At 45.3% G+C, this 23,344-nt stretch overlaps 1 protein-coding gene across 26 annotated transcripts in view; it reads left to right on the forward strand.

Annotated features, from left to right (window-relative positions):
- LOC125621727 (uncharacterized) overlaps positions 1–23,344 on the forward strand; it is a 357,495-nt gene that overhangs the window by 265,954 nt on the left and 68,197 nt on the right. For 2 of the 26 annotated variants that reach the window (XR_012664856.1, XR_012664858.1), the window contains one exon: positions 14,000–15,202. The exons of the other annotated variants lie outside the window; for them this stretch is intronic. The gene's annotated coding sequence lies outside the window, so the exon portion shown is untranslated. Of the gene's footprint in view, positions 1–13,999; positions 15,203–23,344 lie in introns of those variants that run through there. 26 annotated transcript variants of the gene reach the window in all.

Genomic DNA, 23,344 nt, shown 5'->3' on the forward strand with positions numbered 1-23,344 from the left:
AACAAGCCTGCACTGGCAGGGCCAAAGTTTTATAGTTTATCTGAAAGGTTTCAGCTGAAATTGTCTTCCTCTCTTGCTGCTCTGAACCCCTCTTTGTCAGCAACAGTGAGTGATTGGTGCTTTAAAAATTCCTAAGATACATACATAGAAAGTCTGGCTTCTTCTTGCTTTCTGAATCACATTCAAACTCCTTGTCACCACCTTCCTGGCATAACTCAGCCCTTGTGACTTCTCTGCACTCATTTTCTCTTGCTTCCCCTTTTGTGCCCATCAGTCATCTCACCTAACCCTCCGACCTGCTCCCTTTTTATTCTGTGCTTCCTTCCACGATGCCTTTTAAACTTGGCACAGTCTCTCCTTTCCAAATGCACCAAACCACCTCCTTCAGATGCCTCCTCTTCCATGAGGCCTTTCAAAAATAGCCCTCATAGAAAGGAAGGATAGTCTTGGTAACAGGCCCATCAAGAGAAATCCGGGGCCCCAGTACATCGTGTTCGCTGGGGCCCCACCTGCGCTCATTTCACCCCATTTATTGTTCAGGGCCCCAGAACAATTGTCCCCCTCCTTCCCCTCTCATCAGCCCTGCCTTGCATAGTAACACATGACAGGTTAATGGTCAGGCAGCCGGTGCGCTGAAATCATTGAATGTCATGCTGACACGTATTGTCTAGTTACCTGCTTGTGCTCCCCCATCTCTTTGTTGGTCAGTATCAATCTGTTGTCTCTTGTCTTATACCTAGATGTTAAACTCTTTGGGAAATGGACCATCTATTGGTTCCGTGTTTGTACAGCACCTAGCACAATGGAGGCTTAGTCTATGGCTGGGGCTCTGAGGTGCAGCCACAATGCAAATAACAGATAATAAGAAAAACAGACAAAGAGATGGAAGAAAAATGAAGCAAAACCAGAAGTCAGAGAGCCAGATCAGTAAAAAAGCGGGGGGAAGTAGAACCTGAGTAGAGAAGAGCAGACCGAAACAAAGAAAGTGGAGGGGAAAAATAAATAGGAATGGGAGCAAGGAAAAGACTGGGGAAAATCTGGAGAAAGATAGACATAGCAATCAAATAAACAAAGACACTAAGGGTGAAAGAGAGAAAAGTGTTAATGAGAGCCAGATTAGCTCTTTGCACTGCCGAAGAAAATATACAGATGCTATATCAATGAGCAGAACTAAATGAGTTTGTCAACGAATATGTACTTCAAAAATATACATTATATATATATATATATATATGTATACTTACAGAGAGCGAGTGCATTTAGCTTGGAGGTAAATTTAAAAAAAAGAAAGAAATCCAACAAATCCAACATTCACTGTAACCGGGGGGTTATTAGTGAGTCAGGTTTTATTATTGCAATTAATATATTAAATGGCAATAATTTGATAATGGATGGAAGCTGAGAAAATATCCTGGCAACATCTGTCTCATCTACCACTGCAAAGTCCCCCTTGAACACATAACAATTAGACTTGGGGTCTCCAAGTGTGAAATTAACAGTATGTTTGAGTTAAACTCTTAAGACAAATTGTAGCTGGGACCTGACTCAGTTTCCCTCTTCGCCCACAGAGTAACTAGACTTCTTTGCACTTGAGAATATTTTGAGCTCCAGTTCTGTTATCGTATCACTTCTTTTTGTTAGAAGTTTCTCTCATATCCCGATTGGTAAAAAAATGTCACAATCAATTGCCAAGAATAACCTAATATTGTTTAAAAACATTATTGCTGGGACTGACCCAGGGCATGTCGTGCTGTGAGCAGAGTAGACCTGGAATCACAACCTCCTTCCAGCTTATGGAATCAACAAGGGCTGATGTGTTTCATGTACTTTTCTGAGGGCAAGCTGGAGAAGAAGGTTACACCCATTTTACATTGGCACTTCCTGAGAGCCAGCAAAGCAGCCGTGTCTTGTGATAGCTGTGCATGCAGATGTTCATCTTTTCTAGGTGAGTACAGACGGAGAAAAAACACTCTGAAACCAAGGGCGATACAGGTTTATAAATCAACACTTAACCTGGCAAGGTATTCACACTTCTCTTGCTCAATGTATCACCGTTTTTGTTACAAATGGTTTTGATTGGGATCAGCAAACTTATTTTCAAAGGAAATAAAAGCACGTTGTTGAAACATTTGCCTAAAACTTGAAACAAATCTTTGGGAATATGAAAAAGGTAGGTTAATATTAGAAAAGTTTTTATAATAATCTCCCCTTGCCTCCTCCAATTATTTCCTCATTTTTATGCACCATTCTGCTCTGTGCTGGGATGGGAAACAATAAAATTATAATTATGTATCTTAGAATAGCCCAGCAATAATCTGGACATACATAAAGTAAGACAATCTCCAACCAGATGAGTTTACATTGTAAGCAGGCAAGATGGATGAAAGATGGGAGAAAAGAAGTGTTGTTATTCCCAATTTGCAAATGGGCAACTGAGGCACAAAGAGATTAAGTGATTTGCCACATAGGAAATCTATGACAGAGCCAGGAATCAAACCCAGAACACTGGACTCCAGTGGTCTACCCCAAAGGCAATGTGACAAGGCAATAAATAGTCCACTGAGAGAATATCCCTATCTTGCTGATTGTGCAATGACAGAAATTGAAGACTGCATTTCAAGCGTACGGAAATAAAATGGAAACGCTAAGAATGAGCCGCTACCACAAGACAGTCTATTACAGTATTTCCAGAAATCTCTTGCAAGAGCATTTTTTATGAGATTGAGGATCTAGTTTTACAGAGTCAAGTGGAAATGTGAACACTGATTCATCCATGACTATTTCACAGCAGAATAATGATTCATCCATGACTATTTCATAGCAGAATAATGTGTTGCTACACTGCAAAGACCCATATACTGCTGATAATGGTAGAACAACTTTCCTGACATACTGGTGTTTCACATTGCCTGTCAATCAAAATTCCTTGCCCAAGATCCTTTCCTTTATGCTCAACAAGCCAATCAGATGCTTGTTGCCTAAGCCAGTGCATTGACTCAGACACAGATCTTATACCATGCCCCACGCAGCAACAGAAGAAATAAGAACAGAGGGAAACGCTCCGAGTCCAAAACCTAAACCAGATATATTTAAGCAAAAAGTAAGATGGCAATACAAACTGCAAAAAAATTGAAAGGGTCCCATTATGCAGATTCCAACAACTGAGAGCAGATTCCAATGTTAGGCATCTATAAAAAGGATGACATGGACATGTAGAACAAGAACCTAAAATTGTTATGCTATAGTGATGGATGGTGTATAAAACCCTAAAACAGATTGGGTGAAAATCCACTCTTTGCTAGGGACAATTGTTAACATGTTTGTTACAGCTTTGATTTCTTACATTCATATGGAAGAGTCCCAATAGCAGAAGCATGCCCTTTTCTAGGTCCATTACTATAGGCAGTAGATTTTAAGAAAATCCCTTTCTTCTTTCGGCTTAATCAGGCCCTCAGACTTCAACAAACCGTCCTTTGATGTGCCAGGCGAAAGACCCCATCATCCCGTTTGCTGACTCCATGGAAATTGCTGCTATAATAGAGTGAAGGCCAACTACGGCTTCTCGGTTGTCACTGTGCTATTCAGTGATCCCAAGGGTGAATTCAGACCTTGGAGCTCCTTAATCACAAACGCATTTATCATCACTCTATAATGGTAGTCTGTGGTTTATTATGCCTAGAATTACGTGGCCTAGAATTGGAGCCCTGGATCTCAATCATCCAAAACTTTGAGGAAATTTGAATCCAAATTTCAATCTCTAGTTCATACACATTTTAATTTTGTGACTACACTTTGTTGAATCTATAATTAAGCTGGTCCTATGTATGATGTTCTTATTTATGCTATTTTCTGTACATCCAATACGATAACATGTGAGATCCTGTCTCCCTCTAGTGGTTGTCCTGAGTGAAGCTCATGCCTCCTATTTATGCATAGCCAGCAGAGTTGCTTCCTTAGCTGAGGTCTTGAGCTATTGATGATCAGGGTCAGGAGTTTGAGCCCCACTTATGCCTGCAGGATGTGGACATGATTTCTTAGGTATGGTAACCAGGCTGCAAAAATACCTAGTTCCTGATTTTCAGAAGTGCCTAAGATAGATAGGCAGAGGCAAAGAGCGACCAGAACTCCAAACTGACTTCTGCTGAGCATTGCTGATGCCATCGTCTCTGCCTTTGTGTTAAATGTCATGAAAATCATTTCTATGATTTGTCACCGACTGATTTTTTAGATGTCTGATTAATAATCAAATACGTCACTTTGGCTTTGCCATTAGTAACACACACTGTACAAATGGTGTGATCTGGATTTCACATGGGAAATCCCTGCTACTCTTTCCCCTCGCAAAGCTTTCCCAAACCCAAACGACTGAGGGACACCTAGCTTGTGCCCACTGAACAGCCACAATAGGCAGATGTCTGGCAACCACTGGCTGCAGACTCAAATGCAAACAATAGAAACTGGCCAATTTCTACAAGAAGGCCTTTCTAAAGCCATGGTATTGCCTTGGCCAGCCGAAAAGGCAGCACAGAGACCACAGTCATCCACAGCAGTCTCCTTACAGCAAGAGAAAACAGGGGCAGATAACAGCATGAGGCTACTTCCCTCGGTGGAAATTGATAATAAAACATTCAAAACAATGTTGCCTTTGCCCTTTATGATGACGGATTGCTTGACTTCTATGAAAATGCTGAGAACAGCATTTTTTGAATAAACATATACGAATATTAATTTTGTTTCCAGTAGGAACACTGTGACCTATTTGAGTCTCAGTCTGTGGCAAGGAGAGAAAGTCACCCAGTGTTTTTTCCCTGCCCACTTTTTGTTTTCCTTTACAAGGATCTCTAACGTATTGTAGGTTAAGGGTCTCAGCTGTTCTAAGGAGCCTTTGTCGAAATTTCAGTTGTAGGGCATCAGTTATCTTCAAGTTCTTTTTACTCACATAGTAATCAGCATATTTCATATGCAAATACCAGGGCAAAGTAATTCCATATACCACGTGGTTTGCAAGGTACTCTAACTGTTAAAATCCAGGATCCCTGCAGTGGGCATTCCATTGAATAACTCAGAGTTCCTGTGAAAGGGCACTATATACATCCTCACCACAGTGGGAATTATTTGCATGAAGTGAGCTGTAGCTCACGAAAGCTCATGCTCAAATAAATTGGTTAGTCTCTAAGGTGCCACAAGTACTCCTTTTCTTTTTGCGAATACAGACTAACATGGCTGTTACTCTGAAACCCGACATTTTGATGGTAACTTGTCTCTTGTACGAGTAGAAATCAGATCAGAATCAGAGTTTGCATCCAATCTACACTAACTAACTGAGCTCCCTGTTTCAAAAACCAAATACTTGTTACTAGACCTGGTAGAAAAACTGGGGGGGGAGGGAGGTGGGGGTGGAATTCCATGAAAAAGTTCAACAACTTTTCCCCCCCTTATTTCTCATCAAAATGTCAATTTTTTAGATATGTTCCAACCAGCTCCGCTCGCAAGGAACTGCTTTCACACCACCTGCAGGCTAAGAAATAGTCACAGAAATTGATTGATAAGTAGGGTAACACTTTCAAAAGTGCCTTAGGAGCTTAATTCCCATTTTCAGAAGTGACATAGGCATGTAGGGAATCTAAGGGTACATCTACACTGTAGAAATTCCCCCCGTTCCCCCCAGCAGTGAGTCTCAGAGTCCAGATCGACTGATTTGAGCTTGTGCTATGGGGCTAACAATAGCAGCATAGATGTTTGGGCTCAGGCTGGAGCCTGGTCTCTGAGAACTGGTGAGGGGGTGGACCTGGGTGGGGCTGGTGGGCTGTGCTATAAAGAAGCTCAGATTGGATGAGCTGGTGGTTCCTTTCTGGTCTTAAACTCTCTGACTTTATCAACACTTTAATCCAACACTTCCAGCATGCTACTGTGCACTCTTGACCTTGGAAAGGAACGACTTCTGAAAGGGGAACAACAAGCATCCCAGTGAAATCAGAGTTCATAACTGCAAGGTGCTAATTTTTCCTAATCTAGTTTAACCCACTTTAGGAAGTAACAAAATATTAAAAGTATCACTTTTAAATCATAAAAAGATTGGCAGCCCTGAAGCTGAAACCCCCTCTGGTTCCATTATCAGCATGGAAAAATGCTCCCGAATCAGATAAGGATATTAATCCAATTTGGAGCTCTCGGGTGAACACAAGGAAGTGGTTGGGTTTTTCCAGGCTTGCCACGTCCCAGCAAAGCATGAAAGTCATCGAACAAGACATGTTCCTAATGGGCCTGATCCAAAATCCACTGAAGTCTATGGGAATCTTTCTATTGACTTCAGTGAGTTTTCGATCAGGCTTCAAATCAGCAAGACAGTGCCAGTTCCAAGGAGTGTTGGGAAAATCCCATTGGTTTCTGAGGAAACGGGAGATTGGACACTTCTAGATAATGCTTAGTCCAGCCGTAAGTTCAGGGGACTGGACTAGATGACCTCTCCACTGGCCTCTTCCAGTCCTACAATTCTATGATTTTTAAATATCTCCCCTTGCAAAGTTTGCCCTCTTCCTCACAAAGCAGTGGTGTCAATAACATCCCGTGGCAAGGGTTATGTTAGTCTGGGGTAGAGTCATTTAAACAGGGCCATATACTACCCTGAGACCTAAGCATATAGCCTATTGATGTGACTGGGGGATTTGTTTGCTCACAGATCCCGGATAGAATGAGGCCACTATAACAATAAAACCTAGCTCTTATCATCTAAAGATCTCAAAGTGCTTTACAAAGGCGGTCGGTGTCGTTATCCCCATTTGACAGATGGGGAACTGAGGCACAGGGAGACTTGACTTGCCCAAGGTCCTCCCAGCAAAGCAGTGGGAGAACCAGGAACTGATCTAAAATCTTCTGTGCCGTATCCACTAGCCCAGGTAGTGACTAAAGTTGCAGTTGTTGAAAGAAAAGCTTAAGGAAATTATAGAGACCCTTTCCCACTGAATTTTAATGGGGTTTGAATGCTTAACTCCCGTAAATGCCTTTAAAAGTCCGAGACTAAGCGTTGGGGTAATTAAGATACTGATATATTCGGTATCATTTTGTGGGCAAAAATAAAACTGGATACTTTGAAGACCACAAGCAAAAATTGCAAAAGTGCCTAAGTCCCATTTTCAAAAGTGACCCAGATATTTAGGCACCCAAGTCTCATTGAAAGTCAATAGGATTTAAGCTTCTAAATCACTTAGGGACTGATTTTCAAAGACAGCAAAATACCTTTAAAAATCAGGTTCTCTAGGCACTTTTGGAAAAGTTACCTCATATCTATTTCTGCATTTTGTTTGTCATTTTTGTGTTGAATTACCCCACTGTCATGGCCCCTTGTGGGAACTACAAACACAGATTAGGTGCACGTTGCAAAATTATAATCCTAAACTTCTTGAAAGCATGACCCCTGTTCTGTCATCATTAGACTTCAGAGTAGATACCCCACTGAGAAGAACAGAGAAAATCCATAGCTCTAATTAAGCTGGTTTCAGTCAAAGACAGAATTGTATATGTTCTAATTCACAAGGTTGCCTTTGGATCCTTGAGGGACAGAAATTGTTTGGGTTTTAGGTTTAATAATGGCTTGCATTCTGCAGAAACTGAATCTGTCATGGAGGGTTATCACATCAAGATATTGAGCAAGCCTGGAATGTGACATTCCCAGCATTATGGGTGCCTTGTATCTTTTTAAAAGCTTTGCTACCATATAGCTCCAATGAATAAGTTGGGTTTACAGGTAGTTTTTGTCTGTCTTGTCTATTTAGACTGCAGTGTCTTCAGGGGCCCCAGCTTGGGATGGGGTTTGTAGATCTTACCATAATACAAGTCCATAATGTAGTCAAATGAGGGGACTTTTTTTCTGGCAGCTGACGATTATCCCAATTTTAGCTAATGTTGAATGTTAGAAAAACAAGGCCATTTCCTCTTCCATTTTTCACACTAAATTTGAGGTCACCCACTGGCAGCCCACAGTTGGGGGCCTTGAGTGAAATCTGCAAGCTGAGTATTCATTTTCATACTAGTTTGCCTGTCTTGTGCCAGAAGGTAAACAGTCTGTAAGCCTGTCCTGTCCGTCAAGAGGCTAAAAACACACCTACACGGAGTGGAACCACTGCCATTCTGTAGCACAGCACATGGCTTAGCAGCTGCTTCTTCAGATGACAGCAATTCCTTTGGTTTTGCCGCTTTCATTCCATCTTTGCACAGCTGCTCATGACTAGCCACAGATAAGCATGTTAATAGAGGAAATGAATAGCAATTTTACTGTCTTGGAATAAAAGCAGACGACTGGAACTTAATGAAGAGCTCTGTGAAACTTGCCAATGCCCATGCTATCGTGTTCAATGACCGTAAGTAGGAGGCAATCTGACTACAGAGTGGCAGTTTGGCTGGGTTCCCTCCAGTTGACCGCAAAGCACATGGCAGGAACAAACTGTGTTTTAAGTATCTCTTATTGTCAGGCCACAAAACAAGATGTTTGTTATGTAGGAAGTAAACCTCAAACCAACTAAATCACAAGCAAATTCACCAGTTCTTCCATGAAGTAATGCCGCCTCCTTCTCCTCACAGCATGTGTCTGAGCCCATGGAGTCAGGGAAAATTCCAATTCCACCTAACACAGCAGGGTGCTCAGCAAAAGAGCTGAGACTTAGTGGGTGGGGAGTTTTCAGATTATAAAGAGACTTTCGTCGGGACCCTCATCTTTTGCTTTTCATGAACGTGTGGGCGAGAATCGTTTTGTTCATATTGGTATTTGTGGAAATCGAAGCCCAGGCTTGTAGCTGAGATTTGGTTAATCACAAAACAAATTGTTTTGATTAGTCTTTGCTCTTTACACAACATTAAAAATATAAGGAAACTGCCTGGAAGCAGTTAGATTTCATATAACTGAGTTTACGAACTATATACAATCATACAAACCCTAGTTACATATATACACTGATGCTCTGTTAGGTTCTGGCTAGGTGGCTTTTGCTACAGAAGACAGAGATGCCTGCTAGAAGGCTCACAAACTACCCATTTTCTATACACTAGAAAACCCTGTAACAACAAGGTCCTTATGCATGTGCCTAACTTTAAGTACATGAGAAGTCTTACAGAATTCATTACACACCTTCAATCCATGCACAATCTGACTGCTAAATTCATCTTCCTTGCCTGTCGGTTTGATCATGTAACACCCCTCTTTGAATCCCTCCATTGGCTTCCCATCCAGTATTTTGTACCAAATCCATGATTCTTGTCACCACCTCTGCTGACACCAGCACTGTTTACAAAGGTGGGTAGTCCAGGCTAATCTTATGGCTTGCATCGTGAATTGTGAGTACTGATGAAGTAAGAGGAATAAGTCAAAGTGATCATAAATATTGGTTGGTCTAGTCACACCTCAAAGTCTTTAGTTACTTCTTTTTTCCCTTTCTTGGTGTCCTACAGTTGAAAAACATCCCGAGAGATTTTTTTCACTCTCCTCAGCTTTTTAAAAACAAAGAGGTTTGCGTCTAACTGCCCCATTGTCTAAGACCTCTGTACGGCATTTCCACACTGATGCCATTATTTGTGTGTGTGTCAGAATCACATAAAGTAGGTGTTCACTGTGGAAGTCCTAACAAGATCTGAACAGCTGGGGCACACGCAGCAAACATGTATTATCATAAACGTTGGGGTAACAAGAGGATTCCCAATGCACATGCATCAGTCTCTGCTACCATTTTTTAAGCTCACCTTAGCCTCCCACATATTATAATGTAATTTGCTTTAAAAAAGACAATGGTAGTTATGTAAAAGCCAGGATTCAAAAGCCCCGGGATTCAAAGGAAATGAATAAGCAAGCACTTCTCTGGAAATCAATCCAAAATGAAGAGTAGGACTTGTGGCACCTTAGAAACTAAGGTGCCACAAGTCCTCTTCTTCTTTCGGCGGACACAGACTAACACGGCTGCTACTCTGAAACCCAAAATGAGACAGTTAAGCCTTGTTTGGTGGCCAGGAAAAGCCAGGTTGCTATGTCACAGCTGCAACTAACCCTCAATTTAACAAATGTTTTGTGACATCCTAACAATTGTTTGTATATTCTGTGCATGCCACAGCAGGGTAAAGAGGGTTGTTTGTGTGTCTGGGTTTTTAAAGTGCACGAGACCTGATATGATGTGCTTGTACATTCTGACGTGGCCAATCCATGCATCAGTCCACTGGTGAGCCTCTGATTCATTGCATACCATGAAATGACCCATGGACCTTCCAGCAATCCATGTGGTATATAGCTTGCTTGTATTGGCTTGGCTGAGGAAACCACAGTTAACTGCCTTGTCCAACACACCCAGCAGAGAGACGAATGAAGCATGGGTGACCGCCCCCCTCCCCACAAAAAAAACCACTCCCATAGAGCGGGGCCATTCCTTCTATGACAAGGCAGCCTCTAATAGTAGGGCAATGTGTCTTGGCGTCCAAATTTATTAACTTCCATAAAGAAAAAAAAATAGAAGAGGGCATGGGGGTAAGCAAGTAAAGAGTCTATTGTGGAGAAGGGAAGCACCTTATTCTGACACAAGCGACTGACTCTCTGGTGGTGCGTTGGCTGTCGGCTCATTAACCCCATCCAGCCTTCCTTGCATTCAATGCAGTCCACAGTCTGAGCTCTGAGGAGCAACATTGGAAAGTGTTCAGTCCTCATCTTCAAAGAAATCCTGCATGACAGCCTGGGAGCTCATCACTTTGCTTGACAATGAAAATCCCGTTTTTACACTGAATTTATGGTTTATTACAACAACCTGTAACCCACGAATCCCCCCTTTGCCCTATGACTACAGGGGTGTTAATGGGCCACTTCACTTTGAATGGTCCCTTTGAATATGTGCTAACTACTTATGCTAAACTCTCTGCTCCACCTTGTATTTAGCTGTGATACTCTGAGTACATTTTTAGACCTGAGGAAGAGCTGTGTGTAGCTTGAAAGCTTGTCTCTCTCACCAACAGAAGTTGGTACAATCACCTCACCCACGTTGTGTCTCTAATATCCTGGAGCTGACACAAATACAACACTGCACCCAAAAATCTCGATAGGCAGCTTAACGGTCTAGTGGCAACATCCAACAATGCAGAGCGTCTGCCTGGGAGATGTTCCCGCAGGTCCTGCTCCAAAGGCCATTGAAAATGCCTGAGGGACTCCTGTGCTTTTCAGTGGTCTCTGGTGCAGGCTTTGGTCATCTTCTTCTGGACTGGGGAGTGTTCTAGAAGCAGGCTGGAGTCAGACCATTTAATCGCATATGGACCTAAGCTAGAAAGTTCAGCTCCAGATCTGAATTTCTTGGAGGCGTTCACATCTGGGGATTTCGGTGCAAGCCCATCTCTAGTCCCCTAGTTGGGGGGACAATGGAGAGTAGCACTTTGTACACGCTATGGCTAATCCCCATGACATGTCAAGAGAGTGCTGACAGCTACTAGTCACGTCCAGCTATCATTGGGCTGGCTGTATAGAACACAGACCTTTGTGAGTTTGGGGGAAGGGAGCGAAAGAGAAAGGCACACCTGAGAGCGAGGGAGAGACACACAGACCCTGAGAGATGCAGATCACTGCCATTTCCAACTGAACTCCCCAGTATCTCTCACAATTGAGTCCTTAGAGAGTGCTACGGAAGGGAAAACCCCAAAAGATCTGAGGGTTGATCAACATAACTGCAATGATTGTCAGTAAGTATTGAATGCAAGATCTCCTGAGTGAAGAACATGAGTTCAGCTAAAGAGCTAACCCCTCTAGCTAGGGGTTGTTGTAAACATGGGAGGGGGGTGTTGTGGACCACATACCGATCAGTGGGTTACTGTATCAATCTCCAAACGTGGATGTTTATTTCAAATACCTGAATCTCTTATATTTGCAAAAATGGGATGGAAATCTGACAAGAGCAGGCTCTCTGGCTAGATTTTCAGTGTCCCTTGTTTCTAGCCAGGCCTCCGTCATGGCAATTCGATCCTTTTGCTTGTGACCATGTCTGAATCAGGAAGTACCAAGGCCTAATAGTAAAAACTAACTTAACTAAACAACTTGACTTAGAATTCTCTGCAAAGCTTTAGGTTGGGTCTTATTTAACCCAAATCACTTTCTTCATCCCTTGCAGCGAGGACTTTTTCTGGGGTCAGAGAGGTACAGAAAGAGGAGAGACCCTGTATGTGTCACTAGCTCATCCTAGACAAGCTACTCTGTTTGCACATTTTCTCTCTTGTGATTCCAACGGGCCCCCACGCCAGTGGCTGAGCTATATGGGGAGGTCCAGTTCTCCCCACACATGCACTTCCATGTTGGGTAGGTGACTTCTCCAGCCAACTCATCCCTGTGGAAAAACAAACAATGAGGAAACGAAACAAAACAAACAGCATCAAAAACAGAAATGGCGGAAAGGTGCCATATGGAGCACCGTTTGTTCTGATGCCACCAGAACAAATTCTCCCATCATGGATGATGAAGGGTTTATTTGTTTTAATATATTATTCCCATTAAAAGAATCACAGCTGCGGGCCAGATCAACAGTGATGCAGATGCCCTCAACTTTGTGGCTAACGTATTTACAGAGAACAGGAAGACAGGTGCAAAAACCATCATGGACCAGATGATCCGCACCTGGTGAAACTGGTGCTGTGCCATTGATGAGCTCCATTGATCAGCTGAGGATCTGGCCCGGGCACTCCTGTTTAAGAAGCTTGCTGTAGTTAGGGTGACCATACGTCCCTGCGCTAAATATGGGTCACCTGGTAAAATTACTTGTATTCAAGCGACTTCAATGGCAATCAATCAGAACTATGCAGTACAAACGTTCAAATTAACATCAAGTTGACTGAGCCCCCGTGAAAAAGAAATACTGCATAGTTGGATTCTTTTAATTTACCTTCTTATCTTTAAGGCTTTCGGGTTCACACAGGGCACACACATCCCTACCCCCCCACGGGGAGAGATGACACACACCCCTGTACCTCCCCCGTAACACTGGGAGAGCTGACATACATGGTCCCGTTCACTGCTCTCACACAGGGGGCAGTGGTGGTGGTGACTGACCGAGGATGGGGTGTGGGGCCCTGCTGTCCGAGAGCTGGAACCCAGCGGGGGCTGCGCTGATGGACCAGCAGGGAGAGCGGCTGGCCTTGCGTGCTGCAGCTTTGCCCCACCACCAGCCTTGCACAGCCACCCCCATCGTCAGCCACTGGACCTCCCCACCCCACTCACTGCTGGTGGGCAGGTGGCTGGAGAGCAGGGATCCAGTCAGCAGCAAGAACCGCCGGTACTGATGGGGGGAAGACAGAAAATATGGGACAATTCGCCAATTTTTAAGTGCAGGAGGGCTTAAATATGGGACTGTTCCTTTAAAAGTGAAAGGTCTGTAACTATAACTGTAACTATAGTATTGTGTGTGTGTGTGTAACATAAACAGGATCTGCAGATATTACAAAACTACAGGGGAGATACACATGGTATCAGGGAAAATTAGCATTCAAAAACTAAGCTTATTCAATGATCAGAACCTACTTGAAAGAACAGCTTTCTCTTACAGTAAGAACGTAAAGTAATCCACCCACGGCAGTGGTGAGCTGAGTCTCTTCGATGGCTGCGGGAATTCACTTATCTGCTGTTCAAAGCCCAGGATGGCTGCATTTGCCATCGAGGTGAACTGTGGAATTGCAGAATAGCTTTATGCATACACAGACCTTGACTAGGCATTTGGACTCCTGCACAATGCAAGCCCTTGCAGCTGAGATGGACCAGGGGACTGTCATGTCCACAGCTCCACCAGGTGCATTAATGGGATGCCAACCCCTGGGCTCACCTGCTGGAGAAAAGCAAACTGGATCAGAATAAGAAATCTGTATACCTGGTAACAGGCACTGTGAGGCTTGCCTGAGATCAGCTACTTGAACTAGAGTGAGATGGAATCTGTTCTAAAATAAAACCTTATTTAGGTGCTCAGATGGTTGTTCTTATTTAACATCTTCCCCGTTTCATTTTAAGGCTTTTATTGCTTGTGGAAGACCTCAGATCAACAGCTTTGGAGACTAAAATCCTCGATTTGAAGAACAGGTACAGCACTTTCTGAGGCAGAGCCAGTTCCTATGTACCAAGCAGCCAATATGCCTTGACACTGTGCTAGGGAGCGTACGTCTAAGGATGAGACAGTGGTTCATTTTCTTTGCCTGTGGTGGTTAAAGCAAGTGCCTGGGAATCAGAAGACCTAGGTTCTATTCCCAGCTCATTCACTATGTGACTTTGAACAAAACATGTAACCTCTCTGTGCTGCAATTTCCCCACCTGCAAAATCAGTTAAATACACAGTTACCCACCTTTTAAAGAATTTTCAAATCCATTGGATGGAACGTGTGGTGTGAGGGCAGGTTTCTGAAGCAACCATCTCACAACTGCCAATTCTTTTCATAAGAGCCATTGAGTAGCCAGCATGACTTCTGATCACCACCCACCCATCCTGGCTGGATTTGAATAACGAATCCAGGGAGGTGGAAAAACACCATCCTCAGAATCCCATGAGTCCTCCAGTCTTCTGACATGATCAGTTTTACTGGTGATGGGTGGCTTGAGTATCCCATAGTCCTTCACACCCTAGAACATTTTATCCCACCTAAGAGCTTCCTACCTGTGGAATTGTGAAAACAGGAGCATCCCACAATGTCAACCGACGAGCATGACAAGATCATGTTCTGGGAGGCGGCTGTAGGGAGGGGGCATGGTTTCTTTTTCATCTCCCTCCTGCACTAGACATTTTAAATTGGTTTATATGAGTTGCAGGCTAAGTTAAACATTTTAACTTGTCAATCAGCCCATGTTTGTTGACCTAAGATTGGCAGATAGGAGAGACAGTTATTAGGGAAAAAAAATGATCACAGTGGAAATATCCTTTTCTCAGCTTTGTTTCTGATATGCAGTCCTGGCATCAATGCTCAGTATTTCTTTTTCCCGACCCTGCTAAATAATGCTGTGAAAATAAACACGCTCAATCAATTTCATCTCCTTAAAGAGACATGTGTGTGTTTAATACTGTTTAACTTGTTTACAGCAAGGAACTCACAACTCCTCACTTTTTTCCCTGATTAGGCCTTCCTGTGGAATACTTACTTCAGCTCTTAAGGACGTTGGCCATCTGTATGTTGCTTCTCTTTTAATGGACTCTGCTGTAAAAAATGGTTCCCTTGGAGAAAGCGGGCAGGGAGTTATTGGTGGGCTGCACTCAGCACTCACTTTGCAAGAGTTCATGCAAACATTTCTCTCCACTTCGATGTATATAGGTTTGCTATGAGGTTCAGGTTTGAACAACCCCCCAGGTGACAAGCGATTAGCGCCAGGGAGCGGGAGCCAGGGTGCCTGGATTCTAATCCCAGATTTGCTGATGACTTGAAGCACATGGGATGTGCAGGTGCTGGATATCAGACCCCAATCCACTGAGTTTCTCCCTCAGGCTGTTTCTCATCAGCACCAAGCAATGCCACAAATTTGTTTGGGGTCAATACCAACTGTCGTGTGACTTTGTTTGCAAGATCTCCATGGACCTTAGTGAATCTTTTGATGAATGAGGTCTGGGTTTGTCATGAAACTAGCATAGGTGAGTGTGGCCTAGTTTCAGGTTTCCTTGCATATTCTGGTCCCACCTTGCACAAAACAGAGAAGTTGTACTCATCCTAGCTCATAGAGAGGTACCGCATGCAGCTGCTGAGAGCTTGATTCACCCCTGTAGAACTTCGCCTGGCAGGAGGAAATGGGGGTAGAAAGTCAGAGGAGAGGGGTGTAGCTATGGACAGACTAAGCGAGAGGGCTTGTCTCTCTCTCTCACCAAAAGAAGTTGGTCCAATAAAAGGCATTACCTCACCCACCTTGCCTCTCTGGTCCTTGGGTGCAGTATGGCCATGGGTCAAAAAAGAGAATTATATCTAGTCTGTTGCAGAAGGAACTTAATTCATTTCCCTAGGGCAGGTGAAAGTCACTGCATGGGAAGCAGCAATGACAAGTGTGCCCCAAAGTTACTGCTTATCCCCCAATACCACTGAATGCCCCACTTTTTGAAGTGCGGGACTGGGGTAAATTGTGTGCAGCCATAGCTAGTGGTGGTGGAGGTAGGGGGGTTTGTCTATTAGAGAATTGCCATGAAGATTGGAGGGAGAAAGCGGGATCATAAGATGATTTCTTAGATGCCTGGCTGGTGTGTCTAACTCACATACTCAGGATCCAACAGGTCTCCAGATTTGGGATCAGGAAGGAATTTTCCCTCGGGTCATATTGGCAGGGACCTTGGAGTTTTTTCCCTTCCACAGCAGAGTGAATGTGGATTATCTGCTATATTCATCTGGGCATACATCTTCTAATCGCTGGCTGGGGCCTTGGGCATTTGGCATCTGAATTTGGCCAGAAGGAAGAAGACTCCTTGTGCCACAGTTGTCCAGCTCTTATGCTTCCAAGGTTATGCTACTGCAGTGTGCTCTATGTGGAGACATCCTGGAACTGGTCAGAAGCTTCAGGCTAGTAAAGAAAGTCGATACCTTCTTCCTCAATGGTGTTAGTTGTAGGGAACTATTGTCCCAAGAACAGAACCGGAGTCCCATTGTCCCAAGATTGTATTGGTTTCCAGTCTGTATCCAAGTGTGTATCTAGCCCTGTAAAGCCCCTCATTATTTGAGTTCTGGAAATCTTAGGTGTGGTCTACCCACGAAGTTGCACTGATTTAACTCAAGCTGCATTTTTCAACTGGTTTACTTCAACTGGAACACAGCCCTGTCGGGGCAGTTTTATATCAGTTTAAACTAAATTTAAGCCATTTAAATCTGATATGAATGTGCCCAAACTACAATGTGCACCAGTTTAGCTAATTTCTAGTGGGAATTGGGTATCCCGTTTCCTGAAAAAACTTTGAAAATCTCAGCTTCCATGTCACTCCCTATTTATCATAGCGGAAGCTGATGCCAGCTGGGGTCCTTCTGCAAAACTGTTGCTCTATGGGAGTTGAAGTGTCAGTATTGTGAACTAGCTGTGATGTGGACACTTGTTTTTTAGAAACTAGACTTAAAATAAATCATTTAATATAGGCCACCAAATAGCCATCCTGATTTCCAGCACTCGCTGGTCAACCCAGGCTGGATTTGACCACGCAACCTGGTGAGGTGAAAAGCTCCATGGGTGAAATCATGGCCTCACTGAGAATGTCTAAACTGTAAAAAAACCAAAAAAACCACCTACAGCTGTGAGTCTCAGAGCCCGGTCTACAGACTTAGGTTTGCAGGGCTTGAGCTACAAATAGCCACGCAGACGTTCCTGCTCAGGTTGGAGCGTGGGTTCTGAAACCCACCCTTTCCCCGGGTTTCAGTCCCTGAGCACCAGCCCAAATGGGAATGTCTACACTTCAGTTTTTAGCACATTAACATGAGCCCCATGCGCCTGAGTACGTAGACTTGGGCTTTGAGATGCGCTGCTGGGGATTTTCTTTTGCAGTGTAGACATATTCATGGAAGTCAACGGGAGGGTTGCCACTGACTTCAGTGGAGCCAGGATTCAACCCCAAGTCTTCAGTTACCCGAGCCATGTGATCCGCATACAGGCACGCTTTTGGTGGTAGGGAAGACAGTGGCATTAGCAATGGATATATCATCCTCAAGGAAGGGCCTGTGGCTCTGGAATTGCTTCTCCCCTTGGTCCAGCACAGCCAGGGAGTTTATTGACCATCAGGTGTAAAGTTCATGTCCGCAGTCTTTTGCCTACGAAGGTTGATGATGGAACGCACTGAGGTGGTGCTGAAGGAGTGTAATTTATCTGGCACCGGTCAATATGCTGCTCTCTTATATTTGAACACATGCCCAGAAATCTCAGTGACAGGCACATTTTATATATTTTAATATAAAAAGCTATACATTTGAAAAATTGTTGAATAATTTTATGGGAAAGGAATGTTTTCCCACATGGGGCCCCAAAGCATGGTAATAAGCAGGGGGATATTGGTATTTTTTAAAATAATATTTGAAAGGATTTGTAAATCCATATTTATAAGCATGGAAACCTCACGCAAGAGACCAAATTAAGACCTGATGGGAGGGGGGACGGAGCAAAGCCCCTGCTTCCACACTGGCAATTTTTAAATCTAGTTGGGATTTCCCCCCCCTAAAAATACGCTCTAGTTCAAACAGAAATTGTTGAAGGGAAGTTCTATGGCCTGGGTTCTACAGGAGGTCAGAACAGGTGATCACGGGGGTCTCTTCTGGCCTTGGAATCTATGAATCCATGCCCAAACTAAATTTGGTGAAAATCAAGCTAAATGGACTGCTGAAGTGTCTGCCTGTCTACCTGGGCTTTCCACAGCATCATCAGAAAACAGATTTTTTTTAAAAAAAGTCCTGTGATTTAATAATTATAAAAATGAGCTCTTTGTTCTACTTTATGCCAAAATTAGCTCTCTTCTTCTTGAAGTCGGGGGTGGGGGACAGGAGTTCACCCGACACCTCCAACCAACAAAAGGGAGAGTGGGGGAAAAGTAATTTGACTGAGCTACCTTAAATTCTGATTAACTCTAACTCTTCTCCCTCCCCCCCCCCCACTTTTCCATTCAAAGAGCAGAAGGATTATAGGTGCTGTAATTACCCAGCAGACCTGTACGTCATTTGCTGGACCACAATATTTTTCTTGCTCACTGTGCTCTCTTTCTTAGAGACAAATTTATTCTGTGGATGAAGACATGAGTTATCCTGGTAGACACTTTCCAAAAACACATTTTTATTTTAAAGGGCTGGGGAAAATCCTCGATGATGCCAACAGAGCCTATTTATTTTGTTTCAGAAAGGTGGGGTCCCTCCTCTTTATTCTGGTGACATTTAGCTCTGCAAAATATCCCAGGAGCCAGATGAAAGCCTCAATGTGTGAGGAGGAAGGTCACAAGGGAGATGAGTTACCATCATCAGCCCAGGCTGCAATTGCGAATCCACCTCAGAGGTGAACACACCTTGTTACAGTGGGTTTTTAGAAGATAGACCGTAGGATGAAATAACCCTGGGTGGTCCTCCAGGGTCAGCTGAAGGGAGATTTCCACAAGATATATGTCAAGAGGCAAGTTCTAAAAGGGCTTCAGTCTCCCGGTGATGCAAATCCTCCTCCTTCATCATTTGAATTGATTAGTGAGAGTTAAAAAAATAATACAGCCAATAAGGAACTTGGGGGACCGAAAGTGTCCTCTGGGGTTAGAATCATAGAATATCAGGGTTGGAAGGGACCTCAGGAGGTCATCTAGTCCAACCCCCTGCTCAAAGCAGGACCAATCCCCAATTTTTGCCCTAGATCCCAAATGGCCCCCCTAAGGGTTGAACTCATAACCGTGGGTTTAGCAGGCCAAAGCTCAAACCACTGAGCTCTCCCTTCCCCAGGGTTATCAAGTCCAGCTCCCCATCTATCGCAGGCCAGACCTTCATATAATCCCTTTCATAGGCTGAAGCCCCTTCTTATATTGAGTTAGGTTGTTTGCCCCTGCTAGTCTTACTGGGAGGCTGTTACTGAACTTCACTCCTCTGACAATTAGAAACCTTCTTCTGGTTCCCCGCCTAAATTTATTCATGGCCAGTTCATACCCATTTGCTCATGTGCCAACGTGGTCCTTTTGCTTAAATAGCTCTTCTCCCTCAAGTAGGGTTGCCAACTTTCTCATGGCACAAAACCAAACACCCTGGTCCCGCCCCTTCCCCTAGCCCCTGCCCTTCCCCTAGCCCTCATCCCTGCCCTGCCCCTACTCCAAGGCCCCACCCCTGCTCACTTCATCCCCCCTTCCTCCATCGCTCGCCCCCACCCTCACTTACTTTCACCGGGCTGGGGCAGGGGGTTGGGGTGTGGGATGGGGATGAGGGCTAGGATTGGGGGTGCAGGCTCTGGGGTAGGGCTGGGTATGAGGGGTTTGGGGTGCAGAAGAGGGCTCCAGGATGGGGTAGGGGGTTGGGATGCAGGGGAGTTATGGACTCTGGGGTGGGGGTGCAGACTCCAGGTGGGGCCAGAAATGAGGGGTTCAGGATGCGGGAGAGAGCTCTGGGCTGGGTCAGGGAGTAGGGGGTGAGGACTCTGGCTGGGAGAGCAGGTTCTGGGGTGGGGCTGGGGATGAGGGGTTTGGGGTGCAGGAAGGGGTGTGGGCTCTGTCTGGGGATGTGGGCACTGGGGTGGGCTGGGGATGAAGGGTTTGGCATGAAGGAGGGGGCTGGGGCAGGGGGTTGTGGTGTGTGGGGGGGTGAGGGCTCCGGCTGGGGGTGCAGGTTCTGGCTTGGGGCTGGGGCTGAGGGGTTTGGAGTGCAGGAGGGGGCTCAGAACTGGGGCAGGGAGTTGGTGAGTTGGGGTGTGTGCAGGGGGAAAACTCCGGGAGGGAGTTTGGGGTCCTGGCGGTGCTTACTGGAGCTCCCAGAAAGCAGCCACCAGGTCCTTGCAGCCCCTAGGCACATTGGCGGCCAGGGAGGCTCTGTAGGTGCCACCCCCACAGCTCTCATTGGTTGCTGTTCCCAGCCAATGGGAGCTGTGGAGCCGGCACTGGGGCAGGGGCAGCGCACAGAGCCTCCCTGGCCGTCCATGCGCCTAGGGGCTGCAAGGACCTGGCAGCTGCTTCCGGGAGCCACGCGGAGCTAGGGCAGGCAGGGAGCCTGCCTTAGCCCCAGGCCCCTGCTGCGCCACCGCCTGGACTTTTAACCACCGACCAGAGCCCCTTTTTGATGGGGCATTCTGGTGGAAAACTGGACGCCCGGCAACCTTATCTCCCTGCCTGCTGTTTACCCTCTCGAGGCATTTAGGGAGCACAATCAGATCTCCTCTCAGCCTTTGTTTTGTTAGGCTTACCCCTAACGAAGGCTGCTGGCCCTGATTACGAGCAGTGGGTTGACTCTCGGACTGTGCACCTCCTGAATTCTAGGCTCGGCACCAAGGCCAGTCAGCACCTGCCAGAAGTTGTTCTAATTTAGGGTGGCACTGAAAGTCTTCCTGTGGCATGGAAGGGAGCAGACCCCCCTGGGCTCACCCTTCCTCACGTGTAGGCATTGCCCCAACACACTGGCTGGCTGCTCATGTGTGAATGCACAGGTGTTCTACCAACGCAGCACTGTGAGGATGTTTAACCTGGGAGCCAATGAAGCCAACTTTGCAGCCTCTGTAAGGCAGCGGAGCTGCCAAGAATCTCAGGGTTGGGAGGGACCTCAGGAGGCCATCTAGTCCAACCCCCTGCTCAAAGCAGGACCAATCCCCAATTTTTGCCCCAGGTCCCTAAATAGCCTTCTCGAGGATTGAACTCGCAACCCTGGGTTTAGCAGGCCAATGCTCAAACCACTTGAGCTATCCCTCCCCCCAAACAGGCTTATCACCCTCCCTGGGTGGGCTCGAACCGCCATCGTTCCAGTTAACCGCTGAATGCGCTGACCCATTGCGCGACAGAGGCAGATAGCTAAAGGAGCCACAACCCAGGGCTGGCCCAGGAGGCAATGGGTCATATTCGACCTTGCTGCAATTCTGCCGAAGTCAATAGATTTGCACCTGAGATGGGTTTGGTCTGTTTGTTCCCGATTCCAAAAGGAAGGGGTTTTGGGGAGGCAAATCCTTCTCTTCTTAGGGGGACTGGATTATTCCATGTCTTCCAGGAGGTGCTTTTGAGAAACACTTATAGGCTGTGCTTAGAGCAAAACAGGAGGAGGGAGAATAAAACAATAACGCGCCCTGAAACTGATAGCAAGAAATGAGAAGATAGGGGAATGCAATAAATGAACAGAGACTCCCTTTGAAGTTGGCCAGAGCGATAATTGAACGTTTCAACCCAGCCCAGCCAGGGTTTTGTGTTTCATGCCTCTGTGCAGTTTTATTCTGAGTCCAGGGAGAGTAAGTACCTCTGTAGCGCCAACATGCTGGGGTGAAAGGAGGTGAATGGGAACTGGAAGGCATCCCATCAGAATGGGCCCTGGCCTCAGACTCCTGGGTAAAAAGAAAGCAACTAAAAAAGTGTGTGTGTGTGTGTGTGTGTGTGTGTGTGTGTGTGTGTGTGTGTGCCGGGGGTGGGGGGATGGGTGGGTGATCTAAGCAGAAAGTGATGAGCCATGCACCATCTCCACCTTGTGTCTGCTCCATGCTAGCATTCCAGCTTCTCCTGCTGCACAGCAAGGAGGTTTTTCACCAGGGAGAGTCACAGCCAGGTCTGTGGCTGCTGAAAAGCAGGCTGCACCATCAGAGCTGTGCAAACCCGACTGGGAGCTGAACCCTTAAGAGGAGGTGAGAAAAGCTCATTCCCTCCCTCCCACTTTCACCTTTCCCCCCCTTAGAAGCCAATTACAGCCAGGCAGGTTTGCTGCAGGGAGCCAGCAGCAGCAGGAGAGGGAAAGAGGGGGAATATGTCTTCTTCAGATGGCTCCTCCGACAGCAAGAGACCTCTCTTGGCTTTGTTTCTCTGAAGCAGTGCAAAGACTCCAGGTGTACTCCACTAGAGATTTTCTTTTTTTCTGGAAGGCAAAGCATAATCCCCACTCTACCTCTCCAGAAAGAAAGGGATGAAAAACCTTACGAAAGCATCTGCAAAATATGCACATCCAAGTGCTGGGGTGGACTAGACATGCTTCCTTAGATCCATGGATCAGCCTGAGTCATATCTGCAGCAGTCCAGATGTCTGCTTCTGAAACAGCAAGCTCTTCGCAGGTGGGAGCATTCCTTACTGGTCGGAGGGAGTGGAAGGAGTGAACAGAGCACTAGACTGGGAGTTAGGAGCATGGCTCCTTTCTTGGCTCAGCTGCAGACTCGCATTGTGAATTTGGGCAATTCACTTCATCTTCCTGTGCCTTAGTTCCCACTGGTAAGATGGGGATAATACCGCCCTAACTCCAGGGCTGTTGTGAGGATTAATCCATTGTGAGGCATTCATACACTAGGATGCTGAAGACTGGATAAGTACATGGATAAATTCTGCTTTTTTTAATGTGCTTCATACATTTATGACTCATTTTAAATTAGCCATACTTATTATCTAATATATCATATATAAATATTCTAATATCTCATAGTTATCCTAATTACATATCTAAAGCAGTTGGCAATATGACACCACCCAGATGTGGAGGAACCCTTCCTGTAGGTAAGAAGATAGGTTTAAGTCTGTCCCTGGGTTTCAAATTCCAACAAGGAAAAGGGAGCCCCAACAACCCAAATATCCCTAATATAATCATCTGAGCATCACGCTGGACTGCATAGTCTGACACTGAGCTGCAAATTATCACGTGGGTCATTTGCAAAGGATGAGAGTCTGCTCCGTCTTGGCAGCTCTGTCAGGTTCCTTGAAATACTATGTCCCTAAGCAGATTGCATGCAAATATTTAGAC

This window comes from Caretta caretta, chromosome 14 (assembly GCF_965140235.1).
Source record: "Caretta caretta isolate rCarCar2 chromosome 14, rCarCar1.hap1, whole genome shotgun sequence".
NCBI classification, from domain to species: Eukaryota; Metazoa; Chordata; order Testudines; family Cheloniidae; genus Caretta; species Caretta caretta.